The sequence below is a fragment of the Drosophila montana genome, unplaced genomic scaffold, assembly GCF_035044405.1.
Source record: "Drosophila montana isolate Dmon_TW-CO22-7 unplaced genomic scaffold, ASM3504440v1 contig_3218_1, whole genome shotgun sequence".
Lineage (NCBI taxonomy): Eukaryota > Metazoa > Arthropoda > Insecta > Diptera > Drosophilidae > Drosophila > Drosophila montana.
Window position 1 is genome coordinate 768700 of NW_026998098.1, and position 23229 is coordinate 791928.

General features: G+C 40.4%; 1 protein-coding gene across 3 annotated transcripts in view; it reads right to left on the reverse strand.

Moving 5' to 3' along the window:
* Positions 1-23229, reverse strand: part of LOC135433727 (uncharacterized) — a 127710-nt gene that overhangs the window by 53751 nt on the left and 50730 nt on the right. The gene's annotated exons all lie outside the window — the stretch shown is intronic.

Genomic DNA, 23229 nt, shown 5'->3' on the forward strand with positions numbered 1-23229 from the left:
CTTTTTTTTTCCTCTTCCGCTAGAGAAATGACGATGTTGGGGCAGCCAAAGTGACAACAGTAAATAAAGTTGGGAGGAGCCAAGGCAAGCGGAAAAAGAAAACTGAAAACGCGCGCGAGTGCTCGCAGCGAAATTGCTGGAAAATGATGTTGCAAATGCGAACATTTGTATTTTCTATATTTGGCTCTTCTGCTACTTACATTCCACGGCCAAGCGGAAATGTTTTATTAAAGAAAAACAACACAAACACATACACAACATACTCGACATTGAAATGCCACGCTTTCTATATGAGATCAATAAATAATAATAAGGCCTGCAGCATATACGCAAAGTAAATAATTAAATAATAATATTTTCCTGACTACAAATAATATTGTTTTTAATATTTTAGCCTCGTTTTGTATATCAGCTAAAACGCTTAAGCTGGATAATAATATAATATACAAATTTATTTATTATAAAAAGCAACTTTGCAGTCGCTTACCACATTTTCCCCAAATAAAGATATAATAAAGCGAGAGTTTGCGAATGATAAGGCTTTTCTGGAGACCCTATACAAAAATTGCAGAGGGTACAAAAAAAATATATATAATTAAATTAGCGTCAAGGGCCACCAAAAAATGTTACATTAAAAATAAAAAAAAATACCCAAAAAGAAAAAGAAAAAACGATATCAAAGCCTGCAACAACACAAATAATAACAAGCAAGGCAGGGACAGAGCGGAGACACCGAGGCGACTTCAATGGCCAGAAGGCGTCAAGAAATTAGCATAACAAAGCCATCAGAGGGCGGCGCACGGAGGCAACACCCAGCCCAAATGGAAAATGGAAAAAGGAAGAAAAAAGCAAACCAAAAACAAACGCTTGTGATTTCAAAGGCCAACGCAATGGTGGCGCTGTCGCTGGCGACGCCAACTGTGCTGTGGCTGTCGTTGTGCCACTGACAGTGGACCAAGGACGCAGCACAAACACAAACAGACTACAAATGTCAGCGGCAGCAATATCACCGGCAGCGGCAGCAACTGCGGTTGCAGCAGTTTCACTTGTGGGATGAGTAGGTGGCCAGCCAGGCCAGCAGCTCCAGTTCCAGCTCCAGCTCCAGCTACGGCTCTTGCCGACCCGTCTCTCTCGTTAACATTGCCTCAATTTCACTCATTTTTTTATATTTTTTTTTTTTGCTGTGGCCCATTACGTGCCCGGCTACTTTTTGAGTAATGGCCAAGATTACGCTGCAGTGTGCAGCCAGAAGATAGATGGAGCAGCTGGAATACCACCAGCGGTTGCGAGGTGCAGGGGATTAGGGCGAGTCTTTGGACAATTTAAAGTTGGTGTCACGCATCACGCTTTGCTCTAATGAGTGTCGTCGTCGACGTCGTCGTCGCCGTTGCCGTCATCGTCTCGTGGCAATTGCAACGTGATTTGGCGCCACGGAATGCCGCAGCTCAATCACGCTTGCGGCAATCTAAGCTGAAGAGAGCGCACACAGCAGCTGTATCTGCAATTCGAGTCGCCAGTGTGATATATTGCGACGACTTTGCGGCGTATGAGTAATATTTAATTATATGTTATCCAACGAGCAATGATTGTTAAACGAATTAGTTGGGCTGTCATGTGTGTCTGTCAGCAATCAGAAAAAGCTGAAGACTTAATACCAGTTGACAAACGGCAAAAATCCGACTTCAGTAGTTATGTTCAGGCAGCCTTAACTCGTGCTAAGAAAGGAATCTCGATGAATACTATGTAGCTTAGCTAGCTCAAAGTTCGACTTGTTAAACAAAATAACTCAACATATTTGTCTCTCGATTCTCTTTTTGCTATTTTCAGCTTATTTCTTTGAGAGCAACTTAAGCCGAATGAGCTGACATAGTTCCTTTAAATTCCTAGCAACTTCTCATGGACCATAAATAAAACAATTCAATGTCGCAAAGTGCTTTGTGTATGTGTGTGTGTGCGTGTAGGAGCAGCTATCAAAAATATGACTTATTTGACATTCTATTGTTGTCATTTGCTTGAAATGCTGCGACATGATTGGACTTATTTCCACATGCAATGACTTTAACTATATATGCCAAGCTGACTCAACTAGTGCTGCATTTCTTCGCTTGCCCCTCACCGCCCTCTTATCAGGCCAAAAGTCAGGGCCATTAAAGTTACAATCATAAAGCTGCTGTGTGCGTGGGTGTTGGGAGCCGGGAGTTCAGCATGGAAGCATGACTTCATGGCAGTCGGCACATTAAAAATGTAAGTTTAATTTTAAAGCAGCACGTTGTGAATGTGTGCGTGCGTGGGTGTTCAACTATAATGCCCGATCCCAGCGGTCTTGAGTCTGGCGCTTTTACAGTGCCTCAGCAAACATTTCGCATAAAATGCCAAATACTTTTGTGAGATCGTAAAGCAAACGATTGTTGCCAAAAGCAACTGACAACAATGTACTGTATCGTACCAGCATTTTATGCCTCGACCGCCCGCAAACGCAAATTTGTTCAACAATTTTAGCCGCGCTGCAAGCCAAACAAATTGCATATGAGCATTTTCCAATTTAAATTCTTTTTCGCGCTTCCGGGCGCTTGCATGCGCCGAGTGTAAATTGAAATTTCCGACCCAGAAATGCAAGAGAATAAAATTGTAAAATGATTCATAATAGCACAAAGTATAGCAGTACAATGAACTCGCAGCTAATAGCAGTAGCAAAAGCCAAGCTCGGGTTCTGGTCGGCATCTTGAGCAACATTCAAGGACTGCAGACGTTTAAAGCCGTGAGGCATAACACGGATCAAGCAAATGCACTGGGAAAAATTTAATAATCTTTATATATATCTATACGATAGTGCATTACTTGATTTTAAAAAAGCGTTCTCATTTGATTTGAATTTAATTTATAAAAATTAATTAGGAACATAATATTGTATTAAATTTAAAAGTAAGATAAATAGAGTAGAGGCGTTTAGTTCAACTGTGGAAGCACATTTTATATTGCTTTTATTAGTTTGATTTTTGTTTATATTTTATATTTAGCTATTATCATCATTTATTATTATTTCTCTTAGTGTATTCCCTCACATTGGCGGCATAATGAGCTGGTAGGCGGCACATCACGCATACGCCGTAGTGTCTGGTTGCAGGCATTGAAAGCAATGCCATGTACAAAGCACTTGAGCACAACTCCCATTCGGTTGGTAAACTCTTCCCATTTGGACTCTGTCGTATTCTATGGCCCTGGACCAGTACCTTTTATCGGTGATTTTAGCACAAAACCACAAAAACTGAAACAGACAGACAGACGGACAGACAGAGAGGCATACAGACAGACAAGTAAACAGGCCGAGCGAAAATCTTATGAATCTTTGAACATACTTTAGCACTTTGACACTTTGCCGACGGCAACATTTTTTGGGCGCTATTTTGACTTTGTCGAGCAGTCGACCAGCGTGTGCTGCCATTAAAAATGGAGAGCAGAAAGCGAGTGGCTTGGGGCGGGGCTGGGTATCTACGTGTCGTGCAGCTGGCTTAGCGCCTGTCTTAGATTAATAGCAGTCGACAGTTGGCGTTGACGATGCCATTGCGTGTGGCCTACGTGCCTGAGTGCGCTTTAATGTATGCTACGTTTATTTTTAGGACCTGATTTCCTGATTCCCCCAGATCGTGTTTAGAACTCACAGCAGAGATTAACTGACAATTGTTGTTAGATAAGCAAATGTAATACATATTGCAAATGTAACGGATAATGACCCGAAATCTTTTGTTGTCAAAGCAAAACCTAATTGCGTTCCCAATCCCCCATATTTTCAACTACTGTAACCGAATTATATGAAGAATATTAAATGAAAACAACGATGCAGCAATATGAAAAAAGTAATATTCGGAAAACAAAACCCCAATACAGTTCTCGCAATCTAATAAAGTATTTATAAAAGTTATATGGCAAGCATTAAATGAAATATCCAAAAGCACATATACAGGCTCGGATTTGTGTCGGGTCTCTTATTTGGGCACTGGCATTGCAACTAAATAGAAAATGTAAAATTTATAGAAATTCAAATGCAATGCCACCTCCATGTAAAGCTGGTTTAAAGCCTTCACACCAAGCGAACGGGCCGCTGAACAGGGGGCAAAGTTGGTAGCAAAAGGGTCAGGGCGAGAGCTATCAATGGCAGGCGATGCCGCTGCCGCAGCCACAACTTTGGCGTTGCTACAAAATGCCAAATTTGCATATAAAGTAAAATTGAAAATGCCAGAGGGAATGGAGAGCAGGACCCAAAACCCAAAACCCCAAACTCTAAAACGGGCCCAAAAGAAGCCAAACGAAAGGAATGCAGTTCTCAGCTCGCACAGCAGAGCAACAACAAATGCAATGGCATCTACAACTACTTCATCTGGGCACCGGCAATGGCAAACTATTCGGAAGCGTTTTAAGCCGCGCTAAAAGGCGTTCCCAAAATATTTACATTGATTTGCGCTGGTGTTGCTGCTGCCGCTGCTGCCACTGCTGCTTTTACAGTCGGAATTCAAGTATAAATTGCAGGCACTTTATATTTGATGGGCATCGAGCGCAAATGCGCGTCACGTACAGACCCAGAGACTCCAAAACCAACTGACCGCAAATCAAAACGGACCACAAAACGCCCAGCCCACCTCGCAAAAAATAAGGGACTCTATACTGTAAGAAATAAATATGGGATCGCCATTAGTATCCATTCAAATAGTATATGCATTTTTTAAGAAATAGTAAAAGCACAGTAGAGTGCTTTACTAAAGCGAAAAGTTTTCAAAAGATGATACGTTTCCGATTTATGGAAAATTGAAAATCTGTCTTTATGCACAGCTTTCTCAATGTTTATTGAATGTTTCTCTCAGTGTGGTCGCCTGTCAAAACGCGTTGCACGCGCAGTTCCACTAACTATTTTCAGTCTCTTCTTCTTATTTGTCTGCTAGGTAAACGCTGCGAGGGAGGCCCAAACTAACTGATACAAATTTGTTACACGTACAGAATAGCGGTCTATATACATACATACATCAGTGTGTGTGCGCGTGTGAGTGTGTGTGTGTGTGTGTGTGTGTGTGTGTACGTGTGTTCGTTAGCCTAAAATCCGCGTTGGTTATAAGCCAGGCATTGTTGTTGTTGTTGTTGCGAGACGAGCTAAAAACTAATTCGAAATTCATGGGCTCGATTTGCATTTTTGATTACTTGAATACACCACATGCGAATGCGAAAGAGAGATAGCAACATGCACAAGCAGCACAGTAGATAGAGACAGGGCCAGAGCTACAGATAGAGATAGAGCAATGGCAAACTAGTTATGGCTTATAGCATTGTCTTGGCCTGGTTAGCACAAACTCACACTCACTCACACTCACACACACACACACACACACACCAATGGGACACAGCCTACGTAACTAACGAAACCCGGCAAAGGTGTGATATTTATATTTATGAACGCAAATTGTACGGCAAACGCTTGGGGAATTTTTCGTTAGTTTTAAGTAATTGGGCGCCATTTTTATGGCACATCCTGAGACACAGACATGTTGTGCGAGGGGAGGGGGGGGGGGGGGTGGTGGAGGGATTGGATATGTGTGTGCGTGCGTGTGCATGATATGGTCACATGGGACACATAGCGAAACACACATAAATATTAAAATAAAAATAAAATTATAATGTATGCGTTATGGTTTAATTGGTTGCAGTAAAACGTGCCCCCCCCCTCTCTCCTCCTCTCACCCTATCTCTATCACTATTCAGGCTGCATATGTGCATAAAATGGAAGCGTTACAATTTTTTTGCGGCTTTAATTAAAAGTGTAGGATAGAGTGACTAGGGAGCAGGGAGCATGCTATGTGGGAATAACAGAATGTAAAAGTTTTAATGTGGCAACTATAGAGTATAAAGGGGGCTATAAAGCGTAAAGGTACAAGACTATAAAAATGGGATTAACAGCATGAGTAGATAAAATCTATATATATATAGAAAAAAAGTTATTAAAGTTATGAAAATGCTCTGGAATTGTTAATTAAATAATTATATATAAAACTCTAGGGCAATTGAAATGCAATATATGTATATATACATATATTTGCCCCGAACTTTTTAAAAATGGGTAAAAAGGGTATAATGATTTTGTGCAAATGGATGTAAGAGGCAGAAGGAAGAATCTCCGACCCCATAAAGTATATATATTTTTGATCAGCATCAAAAGCCAGGTCAATCTAGGCATGTCCGTCTGCTTGTCCTTCTGTCCGTCCGTCAGTATGCCTATAAGAGCTAGAGAGTTGAATTTTTGAATGTAGATCCTCTTAGTGCCCGCGTAGTACGATTCCGATAATCGATAACTTGCCCCTTTTCCAAACAATCGATAAAAATCGATATCCAAATCCTTTTTTCAAGCAATTCAGTTTTTTATAAAATTTTAAGAGCTGGAGTCACCAAACATGTAGCTTCCAGAATAGTATAAACAGATCAAGTATCTTTCGCCCTTTCCCCACCCTCACTCCTAGCATGATCAGCAGTTGGTATTGATAGAGGCAGGTTCAGAGTATCCCCTAGTCGCACGTTCCCGACTAGCCCCATTTATTTGTTGTGTTACTACATTTATAAAACTAGAGTCAGCATTTAAGAATAGATATTATTTAATCATTAGACCAAAACATTTCATTTATGTTTGAATCGTGTTAATTTGTTTGCATAAGCGACACTTTCCTTTTTCCCGCAGCTCGCTCGACTTGTGTAGACAATTAGCTGTATTTAATTTGAGGCACCAAAACTTTCAAATATGCCAAACTTGCCGCTGTCTATATTGCCAGTGGCCCGATGATAATTGTCGACGTGTTTGCGTGTCACCTGTATATTAGGAGCAGCCATTGGCGTCGGTGGAACGCCAGTCAATGACTTAATTAGTCGAAAATTTCAACAATGTCTAGCTGCTGTGCCTGTCAAAATGTCACACTACCAGGTCTGGTAGTCCTTATTGTATATAAGCTGTTGCGGGCGGGCGGGCGGATGTGGCGGTGCCACATAAATTACATTAGACATTAGCTTTTTGTGTTACGATTTCTGTTTATTATGTGGCTTTTTGCTTCGAGTTTGTTTCTCGTGCGGGCAGGACACACACGTGTGCCTGCCAAATGTCCTGGCATGTTGCCTAATCAATGACCCTTATCAACGCCCAACGCCTGTCTATTGCCGTGGCTTTAATTAAAGTTCAAACTGTCAGTTCGAACGTAAATTGAATTTTAATGTGCCTTACGTATACGTAATATGATAGAAAACGTAGGGCTCGCTCGTGCAGCTTGTGCGGTTACTTGGGCGCTGCTGTCTTTAGTGTAATCAATAGACAAACAACAAACAAACAACTTAGCCCACATTGCGAGCACTCTTGAAAAGAGAGGGACAGGAAGAGAGCGACAGAGAGAGAGCGAGAGAAGGAGAGAAGGGCCTAGCCAGATGCTCAGAGCTCCCAATTTTTTCTCCTGTTCGCTGGCCTACATTCAGGCGCTCAATCAACGCGCATATGTATGTATGCAAATATTAAAAGCTGCAGTTGAATTTAAAGCTGCAAACAGGACGAATTCTTGAAGTATTGTGATTTTAGCTTGACGATTTTTCGACGTAAACAGGTTTTCGATTTAAAAAGATTTCTAGCAGACAAATTGTATTTCGTAAATACAATTAATATTGCCCAAAGGCTTACTAATTGGAGACAGTTGGAGAGCAAACTCCACTCCAGCTCGGAATATATTGGGTCTGTGCAAATTTGAAGTCCTTTATAAGGGCATGAATATTTCATCTGCTTTTATTTAACTTCATTGTTTGATTGGCATTCTGCGCATCGCCCACTTGCAATTGGCTTCACATTTTCTGGATGCTCAATGCTGGAGCGTGTTTATTGTGATATTGTTCATATTTATTGGCTCTTGATAAGTCCACACTTCTCTGACTGCCCAATGCCCGCGCCCCGTCCCCGCACCGCTCCCTTTGGCTGTCCAAATGTGTGACTGCCAGTCGTGCATCCTTGACATCCTCGCACTTTATGGACACAATTTTCAATGTGATGGCATTTTGTTTATTCATAAAACGCGCTATTCTTGCATTTCGTGTGTCATATGTTTGCCGGATTTTATCGTTATGCCTGCCTGCACGTTTGTCGCCTGCATATAAAAAACTAGGCTAGCAATTTATTTAGTTTTTATGCAAATCAAATTACACATACAAGCAACAGTTTTTTCTATTGCTAACACTTCACGTCGTTGCTTTTGGGCTTTTAAGCGTTTTCAATTTAAATTCTGTTTGTCACACATATTTGTTAGCCATAAGTGCATATCGGCTGGCATCGCAGCAGTTTGTTAGAGGTTTTTAATTAATTGATTGCATTTCTGTGACAGGCCACAAAAAAGTCGAGAATCAAACTGAATTAAGTGAAATGACACACGAAATTGGAGGCAACCAATTTAATTTGATTTAAATGTAAATTGTTTAATTCATATTTAAATCCCATTGCCTTGAACAATAAAAGAAGAATGCACAAAACTGATAAAATTTATATTCAAATTATTTATGCACACATATTTTATTTATATATTTATAAGCAGTGTACACTAACTACACCATGAAGATGTTATTTTATCTCTCAATTTGTTTTTTATTATTTTTGACTATTTTCTTATAATCTATCAATAAAATCAGTCATTTTTCATAACTTTCAGGCTGAGGCAAAGATGTTGTAATCTTTTGATTTTTCATATCGGAAACTTGAAACGACAAACTTCAAATTAGCTGAAAACTAAGAAACAACAATTCATCGAGGAAAGCTGAACACTCTCGCAACACACACAGACAGTGAAAAGCAATTTCTATAACCGAAAAATTGCAGCTACATTTCAACTTCGGCCACAAAACTTCACTTGTCATTTGGACTCGGTATGTGTGTGACTGTGTGTGTGTGTATCTGTAAGCTTGCCATAAATGAAGAAAATGTGTGCAATTGTCTAGCATGCGAGTAAACGAAATGTGCACCAGTCGAAGCAGTTGACCAGAAGTATGTATAATATTTTTGTGGTCCTGGCCAAAATTCTATGAATATGCAAAGTGAAACTAAATGGCGTGTAACAAGCATACACAGAAGAAAAAAAATAATAATAAAATGCAGAAAAAGAAAACTGCTTTCTTGTGGCACACACACAAAAAAAGTAAAGAAAAGGGTACGAAAACATATTAAAGACTGGCGCCAAGTTGATCAAATTGATGTTTGGCTTTTTGGGCCAGCAGCCAAGCTGTTGCGGCAAATATCTCCACGACCATACGAATATAACTTATAAAGTTTCGCAGCAAAACGAAGAAAAATAAAATATAAAATGAGAAAATTTTTAAAATGAAGAAAATGGAATTGCATGTGAGTCAGCGCGCCGGAGCTGAGTTTCAAGTACTGCCTTTTGTGCGGCCAGGGGACAGGGCCAGGGGCCAGCCGCAGAGGCGAGGCCACGTAAGCAGAGCGCAACGGACACGTAACATGGCTGGTTTCCACAATTGTTTCGGTTGTTATATGACAACAATGACAACAACAACAGCTGCACTCCTGTGGGCCTGCCATGACACAGTTCAATTTCGGGAACAGCCAAGAAATTGATAGGGCACTGGAACTGGCGCGTGGCCACAGAATCGATGCGCCAAGTTAATCGAAATGATATACCAATATCTAGTTATGATTCTTACGCAACAACTCTTACAATAATGTATCAAAGTTCAAGTTGAGCTGCGTAAAGGCAAGCATCAGCTTTATGTCAGATTAATTCTGCGAAATACCATAAGAAAGTAAGAGGGAGAGTGGGAGGATAAATAAAAATGGAATGTATTTTGTAAAACAGGAATCCACGCTTAACAAATATTGATATACATATGTTTATATATGATATAATACTTGTTTGATATAACACACTCCTCTCTCAGTCAATAGATTCACACACAGACCTCAAAGTGGACTACCTTAAGACTTAGGATAGTTGACTTAAATCAAACAATTGACATCCATACATATTTGATCAAACAAATATCCCGTATGTGGGCCACGTATATTCTTAGCCCACATCTCTGTTGCCTTTGTAATTGGCGACAGCAGCTGCATTATGTTGTCCAACGTCTGATGAGTTTGTCGTGCACAGGAAACAACTCCGATTTCAAATCCGACTACAAATTCGAGTCTGACTTGGGGCCGCATTTGACATTTGTGTGCATGCAAATTTCATGCATCCGTTTCCGGGAAACTGCCAGTCGGAGACTTTTTGACAGACAACATTGAGCACAAAGCCCAAATGAAATATGCACCTAATTAGCGGGCGACCCTGTTCCATTTTTCACTCAGTGTACGCAGCCAAAGAAAAATTTAATTATTTATGAACACATGCAATGGGCCAACTGGCAAAATGGAAAAGAGTCGAGCCAGCGTTTTTCATTAGTGCGGGCGTTGAGTGCCCAAATGCCCCGATCCTTTACAATATAATTGCGAGCGAGCAGCGGGGCCAACAAAACTCTGAGCCTGACCGCCGCTGCGGCCTTGAGCTCGTACGTAATTTGTTTTAGCCGAGTTTTTGCTCTTTCCCAGTCCCCCCATCCACTTGCCCATTCCTTGCAAACCATTTTCAACATGCAAGGCAAAGAGCGGCGCACATACGAGTAAAATATATGCATACATACGTACATATATCATACACAGCACGATATATTAAGCGCATACACGCAAGTACAAAAGGGGGCAAAAAAAAGGGGGCAGCAAAAAAATAAAACATTTAAAAAACGAAAGCCAATAAAACGTTGCCTACAAAAGTTGGCTGAAGCGGAATATGTTCTGTCCGTACTTGTGCGCGAGAAGTCAGAGTGAAAGTACATATTTCGAATTGAAGGCCAGAACATGTTGCTAATACATGCAGGCATTTAATAATCTGATTTTTTTTTGTTCCTATGCCAAAAATCTGTTTATAAATGAGAAACAGAAAGCGGAGTAACAGGAATAACTATAGAGAGAACATTTATTTGGTAATCAGCTGAGTACTGAGAATATAGAAGAGAACATATATCTGCGGCAGACCGAAAATTGAATACCCTTGCAAACATATATCAAATGAGCGATAATATAGAATATATGTTTATATATTATGTTAAAGAATATATTATATTGTATTATATATTATAACAATCTCCACGTCAAAAAGCGCAGACGTGTAAAATAATTGCCCTGAAGACGGTTTGCCGATGTGCAACCGAAATATATCGGAAACAAATATAAAATAAAATTGTTTTTCATTGTTTGTTTTAACAAACACGGACCTCGAGCCAGCCAACAAAATATATTTAATATTATATTTAACATATATTATATTATGTCAGACTGAAAGTTCGTTTAGGGGTCTACATAATATAATAGTTTGAGGTAATTTCAGGGGAAAATATATCTGATATACGAAAAAACCTCACACGTTTCTAACATAATCAATAAAAGCTAATATATAAGATTAATTGAAATATCCCTCAATTTGATAACAATAATGTGGTAACATCTTATCCCAGAATAGGGATAGGTGCCAGCCATGTAGTCGTGACCCGAAAGTCGTACTAAGCTACATTAAAAAAACCGATTTCGGAAACTCATGTCACTACGAGTTGGTTACAAGTGACAGGCTTGCACAACAAATACAACTAACTGGGCTTGCTATCATAATAACCCAGAAACGGAACCCATTTATACATATATATATTTATCTATATATCTGAATTCAACAGTGTTGGCGCAACAATTTCCATTACAATATGTAGTATTTGTGTTCGGCAGACAGTTTAACAACTAAATTCCAATAAAAAACACAATTTTTATTCGCAAAATAAAAAATTAAACACAGGCAAAAAGTTCCATCCTAGTTGCTTGTGTTTTATGCATGCAAGGGGGCAGTGTGAAGGACGGGGGAGGGGGCTGTGACATCCCTTTTCCGATTTTAGACCAACTGCCAACTGTTTTACCTATTTAAATTGTTGCTGCTGTCGCTGATGTTGTTGTTATTTTTGTTTGCCACACACTTTTAGCTTTCAACTCTGGCCGCTGCCTCTGCTTTTATTGATTTTTTAGTTTATTGATATACCCTGTACCCACTTAACATGCCGGGTATAGATTGTACGTATGTAACAGGCAAAGAGCATGTATGATACATCGAAAGAACAGCTAAAAATAAATTGATATGCCTTTTTATTTGGACACGATGTCAGCATTAATGTACACTGCTAACAGGGTATAAACTTGTCTGGCCTTAAACTTTTTTGCATGTCTTTTTTTAGATTCGTAATCGAGAAATGTTTTGTTACCAGACTTTTTCATATTTGAACCCACCCCCCAGTTACACAAACACAATTCGGAAATGACCCAAATGCTTAAATCTCAATAAAAGGGCATTTGGCTTGAACTGTCAATCAGTCAGACCGTCAGTCAGTCGTTTTGTTTTGTCTCTTTTTAGTTTTTAGTCGTCAACAATTTTCTATGCCAAGTGCCGTGTGCTCTACACAAACACACACACACACACAATGTGTCTAACTAGCTGACTGTCCGACTGGCTGACTATTTTTTGTCGTTAACATATATCAACCCACACTTAGAACCCCCCGCACCCCAGCCGCTACCCTGCAGGACTACGCCAATGTGAGATTGTGTTAAAAATCGCATTCCTTCTCGAGTTTGTGTGAAACGGAAATTGAAAATAACGCCACGTTCGTTTGGCACTCTCCATTTTTAAAAGTGCTTTTTGTTGTTGCACAAAATGCTCATATGGCATGAAAATTTAATTGGAGTAAAATGCTGCCGCACAACTCTCGAAAAACTAGTTAACGTTGCAATAGAACAGAAGAAACGGGCCACTAACAAAAACTGGCACATAAATCAACAAGAGTTTCCCGTGGAATTGAGCTGTGCATATGGCATTAGCTTAAACTATGTAAGTGTATATAAAGTAAGGAGCGAATGGATGTCAAGTGAGAGCACAAAATATTTATTGCGCGAAATAAATGTGGCCATGCATTAATTCAAGTATGCCTAGTTTGACCAGAGACTTGCTTGCTTAAGATGCAATTAAATTTCATGTAATTATCGACTAATTTAATTTAATTAATATTAGAATTTATATTTTACAAGTGGTTAATTGCGCAAAAGTAATTATCTTTAATTAAACTCGAAATAAAATACCATAAAACTGCTAAATTTTCAAATCAGAACCTTTTCGACAGCAATTTTCTATGGTCATCATATATTTAAGACAAATATACTAGAATATCTGTTTCCAGTCCTTTGTCTTAATCAATTATTTATGCGGGGTGGGAGAGAGAGAGCGCACATATAATTCGCCCATGGTGCATATTTTATGATGGCTAAGTAACTTTGTCATGTGCCCTAAAAGAAAATATCAAACAAGTTTCGCCCACGTTGCGTATGAGTTATGCATTATGTTCGTTCGTTTCTTGCTCTGCTCTGCTTGACCCTGCCCTGTGCTTGTTTGTGCAACGCATTACGACAAATATTTGCGCATTGGACAACAACATATTCCTGTTTGTAGTCATTGTTGTTGCTCTTTCCCCTGGCTGGATTTTGGGTTTTTCTTGCCTAGTCGAAAAACGAGGTCAGTCCAAAATCTAAGCCCTTAGCTATCCAAACAGCTGATGTCAGCACAACATATACTGGGTGTGCGTGTCTATGTTTGTGTGCGTGTGTAGTTAACGTAACGTGTTTTTTGTTCTTACTTTGATAAATCAGTTGGTATTGCTGCAGGGCCAGCAGACCTACAAGTGTCCAAATGGGGGCGCGGGCGTGGCAAACACTTTTGGCTATGATTTATCAGCAATGCAACCCGGAGGCACAACGCAAAGTTGCTTACACACTTGACTTCGGGCACAAATGAAGTGTTTATTTAGATAGAACGCCAGCGAGTCAGAGCGAGGAAGAATTCGAGAATTTTAGTTATTCTTACATTTTATGCATACTAAACTGGTAAACCGAATAAATTTGTTGCTACATCAGTGGCTAGTTAGTTATGTGAAGGCATTCATACATATGGCATTCCATGCCATACCAGTCGGCACTTTGGCAGAATTTGCCACGTGTGAATGAATCATAAAGTTATTTTCAATCAAATGCAGGCCAAGTGCCTTGAATGCCTTGAGGTTGGTAGCTAAGTGAAGAACAGTAACTGAATTTGAATAATAAATTGACGGGATTCTGTGTTGCTCTTTCCTGTTGGGCAAATGCAGTTTCGACAAAGTCCAAAGGCATTTAATATTTTAAATTGTTTAGATACGTTTTCATTATTTTTCATTTTACAAAGCTATGCGAGAGTTCACTTCGAAATGCACGTGCTCACTACTAATTCAATGAAACATAGCAATAAGTTTTTGTATCGTATAATTAAATTAGGACAATTCAATACTACGTTTTAAATTGTAGCTTATAAATAATATATGATTGTCGGTTAATATAACCCTGATACGAACCAAAACCCTGAATATAAATATTGATAAATCAAAACCTTTGCAGACACAGTTTAAGAATGGAACAAACTCAACGAAATAAAATGAAATTTGTCCCGTAAATATAAAAACATAAATACAAATTAGTCAGTCTAACGAAGAAAACACGTATTTTGATCATGTTTGAATTTACACTTTCAATTTGCTTTCCAATTTCTAAAGGTTTTGCACTCTCTAATAAAATGTCACAGTTACTACTACGAGCAATCTTTTAGCAGTAACTGAAAGCAGAGCAAAAAAAGATTGCCTTCGTATTGTAAGCGATTTTCTAGTTTTTTACGGCAGCTTAGTCAAAGAGCGAAACAAACTGTGTCATGCCACCGAAAAAAAAAATGAATTTTCGATACGAAAGAACAAAATAATGCAGAAGCTGATGCTCAGTTCGTTGTCCTACAAACAGGGCCAGTCACATGACCTGTGCGACCACACTCAATGGGGTCCTGGTTGTGGCTGTTGTCGTTGTTCTTGTAGCCGGCTTAAGACTGTCTGCCATATACTTTTGGGTATGAGTGTGCTTATAAGACTAAACAAAAAGATAATCTAATAGACAGTGCACAGGGCAGGGTTTGCAGTTCGTTGCTCTCCACAGACACATTCTGCGCTTTCTCGCTAAAACACACAAATAATGCGGTTTGTTCTATTCACTCGACCGATTCGATATTGAATTCGCCTTTCTTTTGATTTGCTTACTTTAATTCGTGTTAAAGATGCTGCTGCTGATGATGACTCTCTGCTGTTGTTGGCTTTGAATGTGTGGCAAACGTTGTTGTTTTTTTGGTTTGTTTTTAGGTTTTTGTTTGTGACATTTTGACAGTGTGACCGCACAAAAAATGTGACCTTGAACGGGCGCACACACGTTGTCAGGGGGCAGACAGCTAGACAGATTGGCTGCCAGTCTGATGGACAGTATTTTATGGCGCCGCTGCAGCTGGCCGAATTCTGTTTTGTAACATTTTAAAGCATCAGCTTCAAATTTCGTATCCTTGAGAGCGATGTAGATAACGTGCAATCAATAAAAACACACAAACACACACACACTGACAGCTAAAGCGCTCCAGCGGTCACACGCTGCGTATACGTAACGCGAACATATATCCAACAAATTTGTAATTTGCCACTGACGCAGCTGATTTTTGCATATAACTTTGGCTTTCAATTCGATTGCACAGCAATGTACACACACACGCTAACACACGCACACACAGCGACACGGCGGCACAGAGGGCACAAATTGATGTTTTAGGCTTTACTTTTTTCTTTGAGACACGTCACGCGAGAACGTTTCTTGCGCGTTAGCTTCTGCACGTTACGCGTCCTTGTTCCAACTACTGACGTTCAACGCAACGCAACGGCCACAACTCGATTCGCTGACGGGTCCTGGACGCCCCCGAAAGCAGCAGCAGCAGCAGCAGCAGCAGCGACGACAGCGACAGCAGTCGTAAAAGCTTTTACGCGCGCGCTCTCTCTCTCTCCCTCACGCTCTGGCTCTCTCAATTCCATTCAGCACGAGTGAAAAGCTTTGCGCTCACTCTGCTTGCTGTTAAGCCTCGCTCGCCCTGCACGTGGCATACTGACTGTGCGTCTCTCTGTTGTTGTTGCTGTTGCTCTTCTGCTTCTTCAGCTCTTTTCGTTTTTGTTTTGTTTGCCTGATTCGTTGGCAAGGTTAACAACAAACTTAGCTGCCTGGCGCCAATATCCCAAAACATCTGATTCCTGTCAAATAACTGGACATGCGCAATATATTTGACAGCTCCAATGTATTTAGCAGCTTGCGCCCTCCCCACCCCTCTTTGGTCGGTCAAAATTGATGGGTTGGGAGCCACGTTTGCCATCTGTTTGAATGCTGGATTTGGTATTTACATTTACACATGCTTAACATATGCAAATGAAGACATATTAATGAGGCAGACAATGGATATGGAGGAAAAAAGTGAATTTCACAAAAATATATACATTTCTTTTATTTTAGACAGGCCGTTCTAGCTAAAATAATAATACTAAATAAAAACACAGCCTGACAAGCATGGCATTAAATAAGCTCGTCGGTTTACTCATAGAAAAAAATATTAATAATTTCCGAGATTGAATTTGTCTTATTTAATATTTGACTTTTTTAACCAAAGAAGGTATTGCACTTATATATACTGAATATTCTTTTAGTTAATTTGAACCGAACCGACTTGAACCAATTGCCATATAAGCACAGCCTCAAAAAGGTTTGCTTCTAAAGCATAAACAGCTTTGGGGCAAACCTTTGCATTTGCATCTCACCATATTTGGTAGAAACCAATTTTGGTTAAAGAACCAATTTAGCGCTCATTTTGTTTATGAAAATATTTAAGGCTTACAATATTTTCAGCACAATGCGCAATTAGAAGTTCGAAATTTAATCGTTAACTTAAAATTTTTAAATAATTTGACGAACTATAGCAAAACCTACGACCAGGTTTACGAATCGGAGCTAAAGGCAGCATTTGGACCTAACCGAATCCGAAAAAGGATATTATTTTGCTTATTTTTTCGTATGTTTGGACTTCCTAAATTTGCCTAAATTTGGCCAACTAAGTGCTCAATGCAGACGTAAATCCAATACTGTAAGATGGTTTAAGATAATAAATATACATATAAAATATTGAAGACAGTCATTCTTTATTATCTACATACATACATTTGCCAACCGCCAGCGTGCTAAAAGCGGATCTTGACTTTTAAAAGATTAAAATAAAACCCTCTCGCAACTCAAACTTTGTGCAAATCTTCTTACTTTAATGTTTGTTTTCGTAACCATTTTGTGGCTGCCTGTGTGTAACCGTAATTGCTACACCTGCAACTACAGGTTAACAGCTGCCAGCCACATGACCAGAGTTGCCGCCCTGCCAGACTAAACTAATATTTAAAAGCCGCAGCATTGCGAAAAACCGACCAAGCGCCAATTACGCGTGTGCCATCCCAAAAAGTATGCTACAAAAACTCGACGCGTCGGTAACAAGCGAAAAAATAAAGCGAAAAGAATGAAAAACACCCCAAAAGCTGCACCATCGACTAGAAACTGGGAGCTGGTAACTGGCAACTGGAAACCGTGAGCTAGCTAGCAAACAGCAGGTGCAGCTGTAGCTATAGTTGTAGCTGGCCAGTTAGCAAGACTCAAAACCTGGTTGCCAGCAAATTTTGTGCATATTTCAAAAAAGTTGCCGCGTTCCCAACGATGTCAACGTTGTCGTCGTTGGGGCTTTACGTTTTTATTTTTTGGCCGGCGCGTGAAAATCCGAGAGGTGACACTTGTCCAAATTATCTTGCAGGATAAACCAGCGCACTTAACGTGTTATCAGTGCAAACGATGCCAGAGCACACCCAGAACTCCAACATGAGGCGCATTGTAATCAAGCGCAGGCAGTGGCAACACTCGAGCAACAATCACAGGATGCCGCACCCCGGGCCCAACTGACATCCAGTTGACTCCAGCAGCATCGCAGCTAGGATGCATGGACCACAGCCAGAACATAGTGGCACCATGAGCCAGCACCGGGACCAGCACCACGACGTGGCGTGCAACGGACGCTTGAGAGTGTGACCAAAGCCGCAACTGAATGTGAGTGCGAGCGAGCGAGTGTGTGTGTGTGTGTGTCTGTCCGCAGTCGACAGCTGCCGCATAATGCAGAACATACACTCAGCTGAGGCTAGAGCCAAGTTGAAAATGTTTAACACGAAAAGGAGTTATCACGCTGACAGGACGAGGCCAGAACGCAAACGCGAACGCAGACAAGTCGACGTGCCCCTAATAAAATTATGACAAGCCTCTGATGGAGAAAAATGAAGCGACCAAGCTGGCAACAACTAATAAAGGCGAATCAAGCGGAGGGAGAAATAGAGAGGGAGAGTAAGAAAAACTGCGTCTGACCCATACATTTTTGTGGGTTTTACAAACTTGTTCAAGTTGAAGAGCTTATTCAAGAAGAACGAAAGGAATTTCTAATTAGATTTGTACGGTGACACTTTCCGTTTTGCTAATTTTAAGTAATAAGCATATTAACCCCTTAGACCTTAATATTTGAGGGCTTTAGGGGCTTCTTCAAGAAAAAGAATAATAAAATACCATATATAAAAATAGATAAAATATATTTATATATTGAGAACAAAGATGCAAACAAATCTAAGAATTCAGATTAATCCCACGCTCAAATTATTAATAAAAAGCCTTAAAATTTAGTTTTAGAATTAAATAAATTTCCTTTTTTTTTGTGTGCACTGTACCTAACTTTACAAACTTTGTGCCCCTTCAAAACTATTCACAAAAAATCACTGCCCCACCTTAACTTTCCATAGGGCTTTGTGATCTGCGTCTTGTTAGAAAGTAAAGCGCTTGGCGAATAAAAAAGAAAAGCGAAAAAAACCGCAGCGGTAACCACGGGCCGGGCGACAGCGGACAGTTGCGGGGCAGCCGCAGCCTTCATGGGGCTAGACATTACAAAACGCTTTCCCATCGGATGGGGGTCGTCAACGCCTGTCAGTTTTGGGCCGCGTTTGCAGCGCCTGCAACTGAAAACTGAAATGAATGCGGCGGCAGAAGCAGCAGAACAACAAAAAATTGAAGAGCAGCAGTTGTTGGCCGGCAATGAAGTTGCCCGCAGCGCCAGAGCCTGCAATCCACTTCTCGAACTAGTTCTTGCGCCTTCTTTTGCTAGGCTGGGCGGGCTGAGATGGATGCTGGGGTTTTGCGGTGGCCACTTCATAATGGCCGTCGATTAGCGCAAAAAAATTGTTGCTTGCGTCGGATTAGCGGCAGCTTTGGCCCACCTCAAAGTGACTTTAAATTGTGGCCACACGCCATTTAAAAGCGACAAATTCTCCCACAATCGCGTCCCCATCCTCTCGCTGGTATGTGTGGACCAGTTATGACAAAGTCAGCGTCAACTAATTACACATGTAGCTGGGGCCACCCAAGCCAGCGAATTTCTTGTTGTTGTTGTTATGGTCCTGCTTTGATGGCCACATAAAACCCCACCGCAAGAGGAGCTCCTGACAACAACAGCAGCAGAAATGACTCTAGAAGGAGGAGGACATGGCATATAGGCAACTTAACCCGTTAACGCGTTAAAGAGCAAACGAGTGGTTAAAAGGTATGCCAGGACGCAGGACAAGTAGTAGGGGTCCACAATGGCAGCCAGTTGACTGGCTGACTGCCTGTTTTGCTTCTTTGCCTGAGACTGCACGAGAACATGGTGGGCAGCAGAAGGTGGGAAGGCGGAAGGGAGGAGTAGAGATGGGGTAAGGGCGACTGCCAAGTCAAAGACTTTTCGAGTGGACTGCAGCACACTGCAGAGGTTAAACACTAACCTGATGACGGCAAACACCACAGAAAAACAAAAACAGAAGCAAACAAAACTTTCCAACACGAATTTCGAATACACTAACAGAATTGAAAATCAAGCCATTTATATACAAGTTAGAATATTGTATTCCAATTTCATGCTTGATTATGCTTGCAGAATAAGGCATTTCTTGAAAATTATATGAAGCGTTCTTAGTTATTCTAGATGTAGGATTTGTATTGTACTCAATCATTGTATCATTTCTATATCCAATTAATTTTAAATATTCCATCATTGTAAGTACTCAATGTAAATACCATATATGCTTCCAAGTTGTGACTATTATCTTGTCGTAGTCTTTCGCTTGGTAACGATCAGAAGGCGCTGATCGATTCCATAATAAATATGTCTTTCTTGATGCGTTTCACTAGTTCACCAAAATGAATACCTCCAATAATCTTTGTCAGCGTATTCATGCAAAACACCTGAATTAGTCTTGCGAGCCAGTCTATGGTTAGTTCATATAAATGCTTCTGTTTATGTAAATATGTTTTTGGACCGAACGCAGTGCCTGGCTGGCGCGTTTGTGCTTTGGCTCGTGTTGGTTATTTAGTCACTGTGCTGGGCATGTTTGTAGCCAGAGAAAATCAAGACATTTTTGAGGTTGAACTTTGCCAGGTAGAAATTTCAGTTTGTTTAGCTCTGCTGCTCGCATGGAACATTTTGGACAACTTTTGAGTACCATATTTACCACTTTAAGGACACATTGTGACATGTACGTGCAGGGAACTGCCGCATCAAGCATGAAATATGAAAATATTATGACTTCTGGTGCATTAAAAATGTTTTTCGTCAATGTTTTTGATACTTTTTATTTCATTTTTTTCTGCTTTCCTCCTTTTTCTTTCTGTACCCTGCGACACTAAAAATTATGTTGCCTGACTCCTGATGTTGTTGATGACTGCCTGCTGTGGCTTCTGTGATGGGTTTGCTCTCCTCTAGCCTAGCCTGGCTTGGCTTTTGCCAGTTGCCAGCTACCAGTTACCAGTTGATGTTGCCTCGCTGACAGCCGCATGACGCGTCACCAACACCAGTCACAAGAACATCAACAACAACAACAACTGCACAAACAACAAGAACAGCAACAACATAATCACTTTGACGTTGATGAATAACATCAACACTTTTTGGCCAAGGCAAAGGCTGGCAAAAGGATTGCAGCAAATGTTTTATTCGGCGCAACTTTTTTCAACTGCATTTGGCCAACGACTTTTTAATGTGTTGGCGGCATCATCAAAATGTTGCTGTAAATTTCAATTCATGTCGTAATATTTACTAATTGTGCAGAAAAGAAATACCAGCTAAGTCAGAGAAGCATTACTCAAACTGAATTTGTCACCAGTGAAGAAATACCAGTAATTGGGCTGGATGAAAAGTTTCTATTAATTTCAATTCAACATTAATTAATGTTAATTTAAATATGAATTACCAGCCGCTTACATCAATTAGTCTGTTCTGTATTTAATCAAAATGTGTTATTGTATCTAACATGCATGTGGAAGCATCTATGTCAGCATAAGGCAATGTACATTCTTGATTGGGAATACAAAATATGTCGATCTCAATATGTCCATCAATCGTTTTTCGTCTGGCTGTCTGACAGTCGGTCTGTCTGTCTGTGTGTATATTTCTCTGTCTGTCTATCTGTAAGAAGTCATTGAATATTAAATCATAAAGTTCGGTTCTTAATTTTGCATGTAAGTTCTCATCACAGATTAAACTTAATTACATTTTTGGAAACAATTAAAAAAAGCATCTCAGCCTGTTAAATTTCAACAAAGAAAAGCTGAAAGCACAAAAGTTATTCATAAGAACGAGCATAAAAAAGGAGCACAGCCACACATGAAAAATGTATTTTTTAATAATTACGACATCGTCTGAGTTCTTAGAGTGCACACCTGTAGCAAAAACAATTTCCGCTCTTTAAACACAAGCTAGTTATTTTGCTAGCTACTCTATTTTCTATATTAGCTTGTTGTTTTTTGCTGATAATAGAGACGCTTAAGTAAAAGATGTTGACTTGTGAGTCTCAGCTTATAGATGCATACATCAAGCATACGACTAGTCTGGCACTACAGAAACATTCTGTGTTAGCCTCAACAATTCGACCTCTTTTCAGCTAACCCAAATGACTTTAACCCCAAAGCCTCTTACAAAGCCTTTCGACGGCGCATAGAACTAAACCAAAACTACACTCAGCTCAACCTCAAAACTAGCTAACCAACAAACCTTATTAAAATGCGAGCTGTGCACCCTAAACTGAACCTAACCTGCCTCAATTCCTCGGCAGGCCCCTGCGTCCCGATGCACGTAAGGAAGCGTATAATTTAATTAAATTATCTGGGGCAGCTGCAGCAGCATCAGCAGCAACGAAAAATGTGCATCAAAGTGCACTTAAATCATCAGCGAGGCACGGCGACACACACAGTCAGATAGGAGACCCCCCTCTTCCGAATGAAACCCCTCGCTCCTCACCCACCATCCCCCCTTCCTTTCAATATGGCGTTGGCTAAGTGCCGTTGCATTATAAGCGAAGTGAAGTAAAGCCAGCCATCCAGCCAGCCAACCAACCAACCAACCAACCAGCCAGCCAGCCAACCAACTTTGTACTTTGACTTATATTAGTGACCGGAAATGCAGCTTTCTAGCTGCAAGGCAGAGGATCAGGGCAGGGGAAGCACGGGCCGCCTCAATGACTTGCCAAAGTAGCAGAGAGAGGAATGGGCGGGGCAGGCAGTAGCAGCAGCACGACGAGTCGCTTTCCTTGTCAAATGCGTACATTTTGAGGATTTTTATTTATTGCATGCAGAGCAGCATTTGAATTGCAATAGATTTATGAGAACTGACGAGCGCAGCGAGCAGAGAGCTGTCAAAAGCGAACAACTCAAAGATATTTAAATATTAGGAGCAACTGGGCGAAAAATATTTGACTGTTGCATACAGCGCTGCCCAATTCGAAAACTAAAATACAGCTCAACTCAACTCAAACTAAAGTGGAGCCAGAGTGTGACTAGGCCCAGCTCAAATGACAATACCTTGACATTATTTCTAAATTAATTCCAGCTATGCCTGGGACTTGTTTCAATGCACACGCAATAGTTTCATTTTTGCCCTGTTTTTTTTCTTCTATTTATGTCAGATCTCTTGGCGTAGTATAATTGCAATTCTCTGGAAACAATGAAGCCATCCCATGGCAAGCAGCTTTGACATTTGCTAAACGATGATATGCAAAATGAGAATAATACGAGCTGCCTTTAAAAGAGCGACAAAAAATACTGGGGCAACAATTCTCGAGCGATTTGTGTTGAATAAG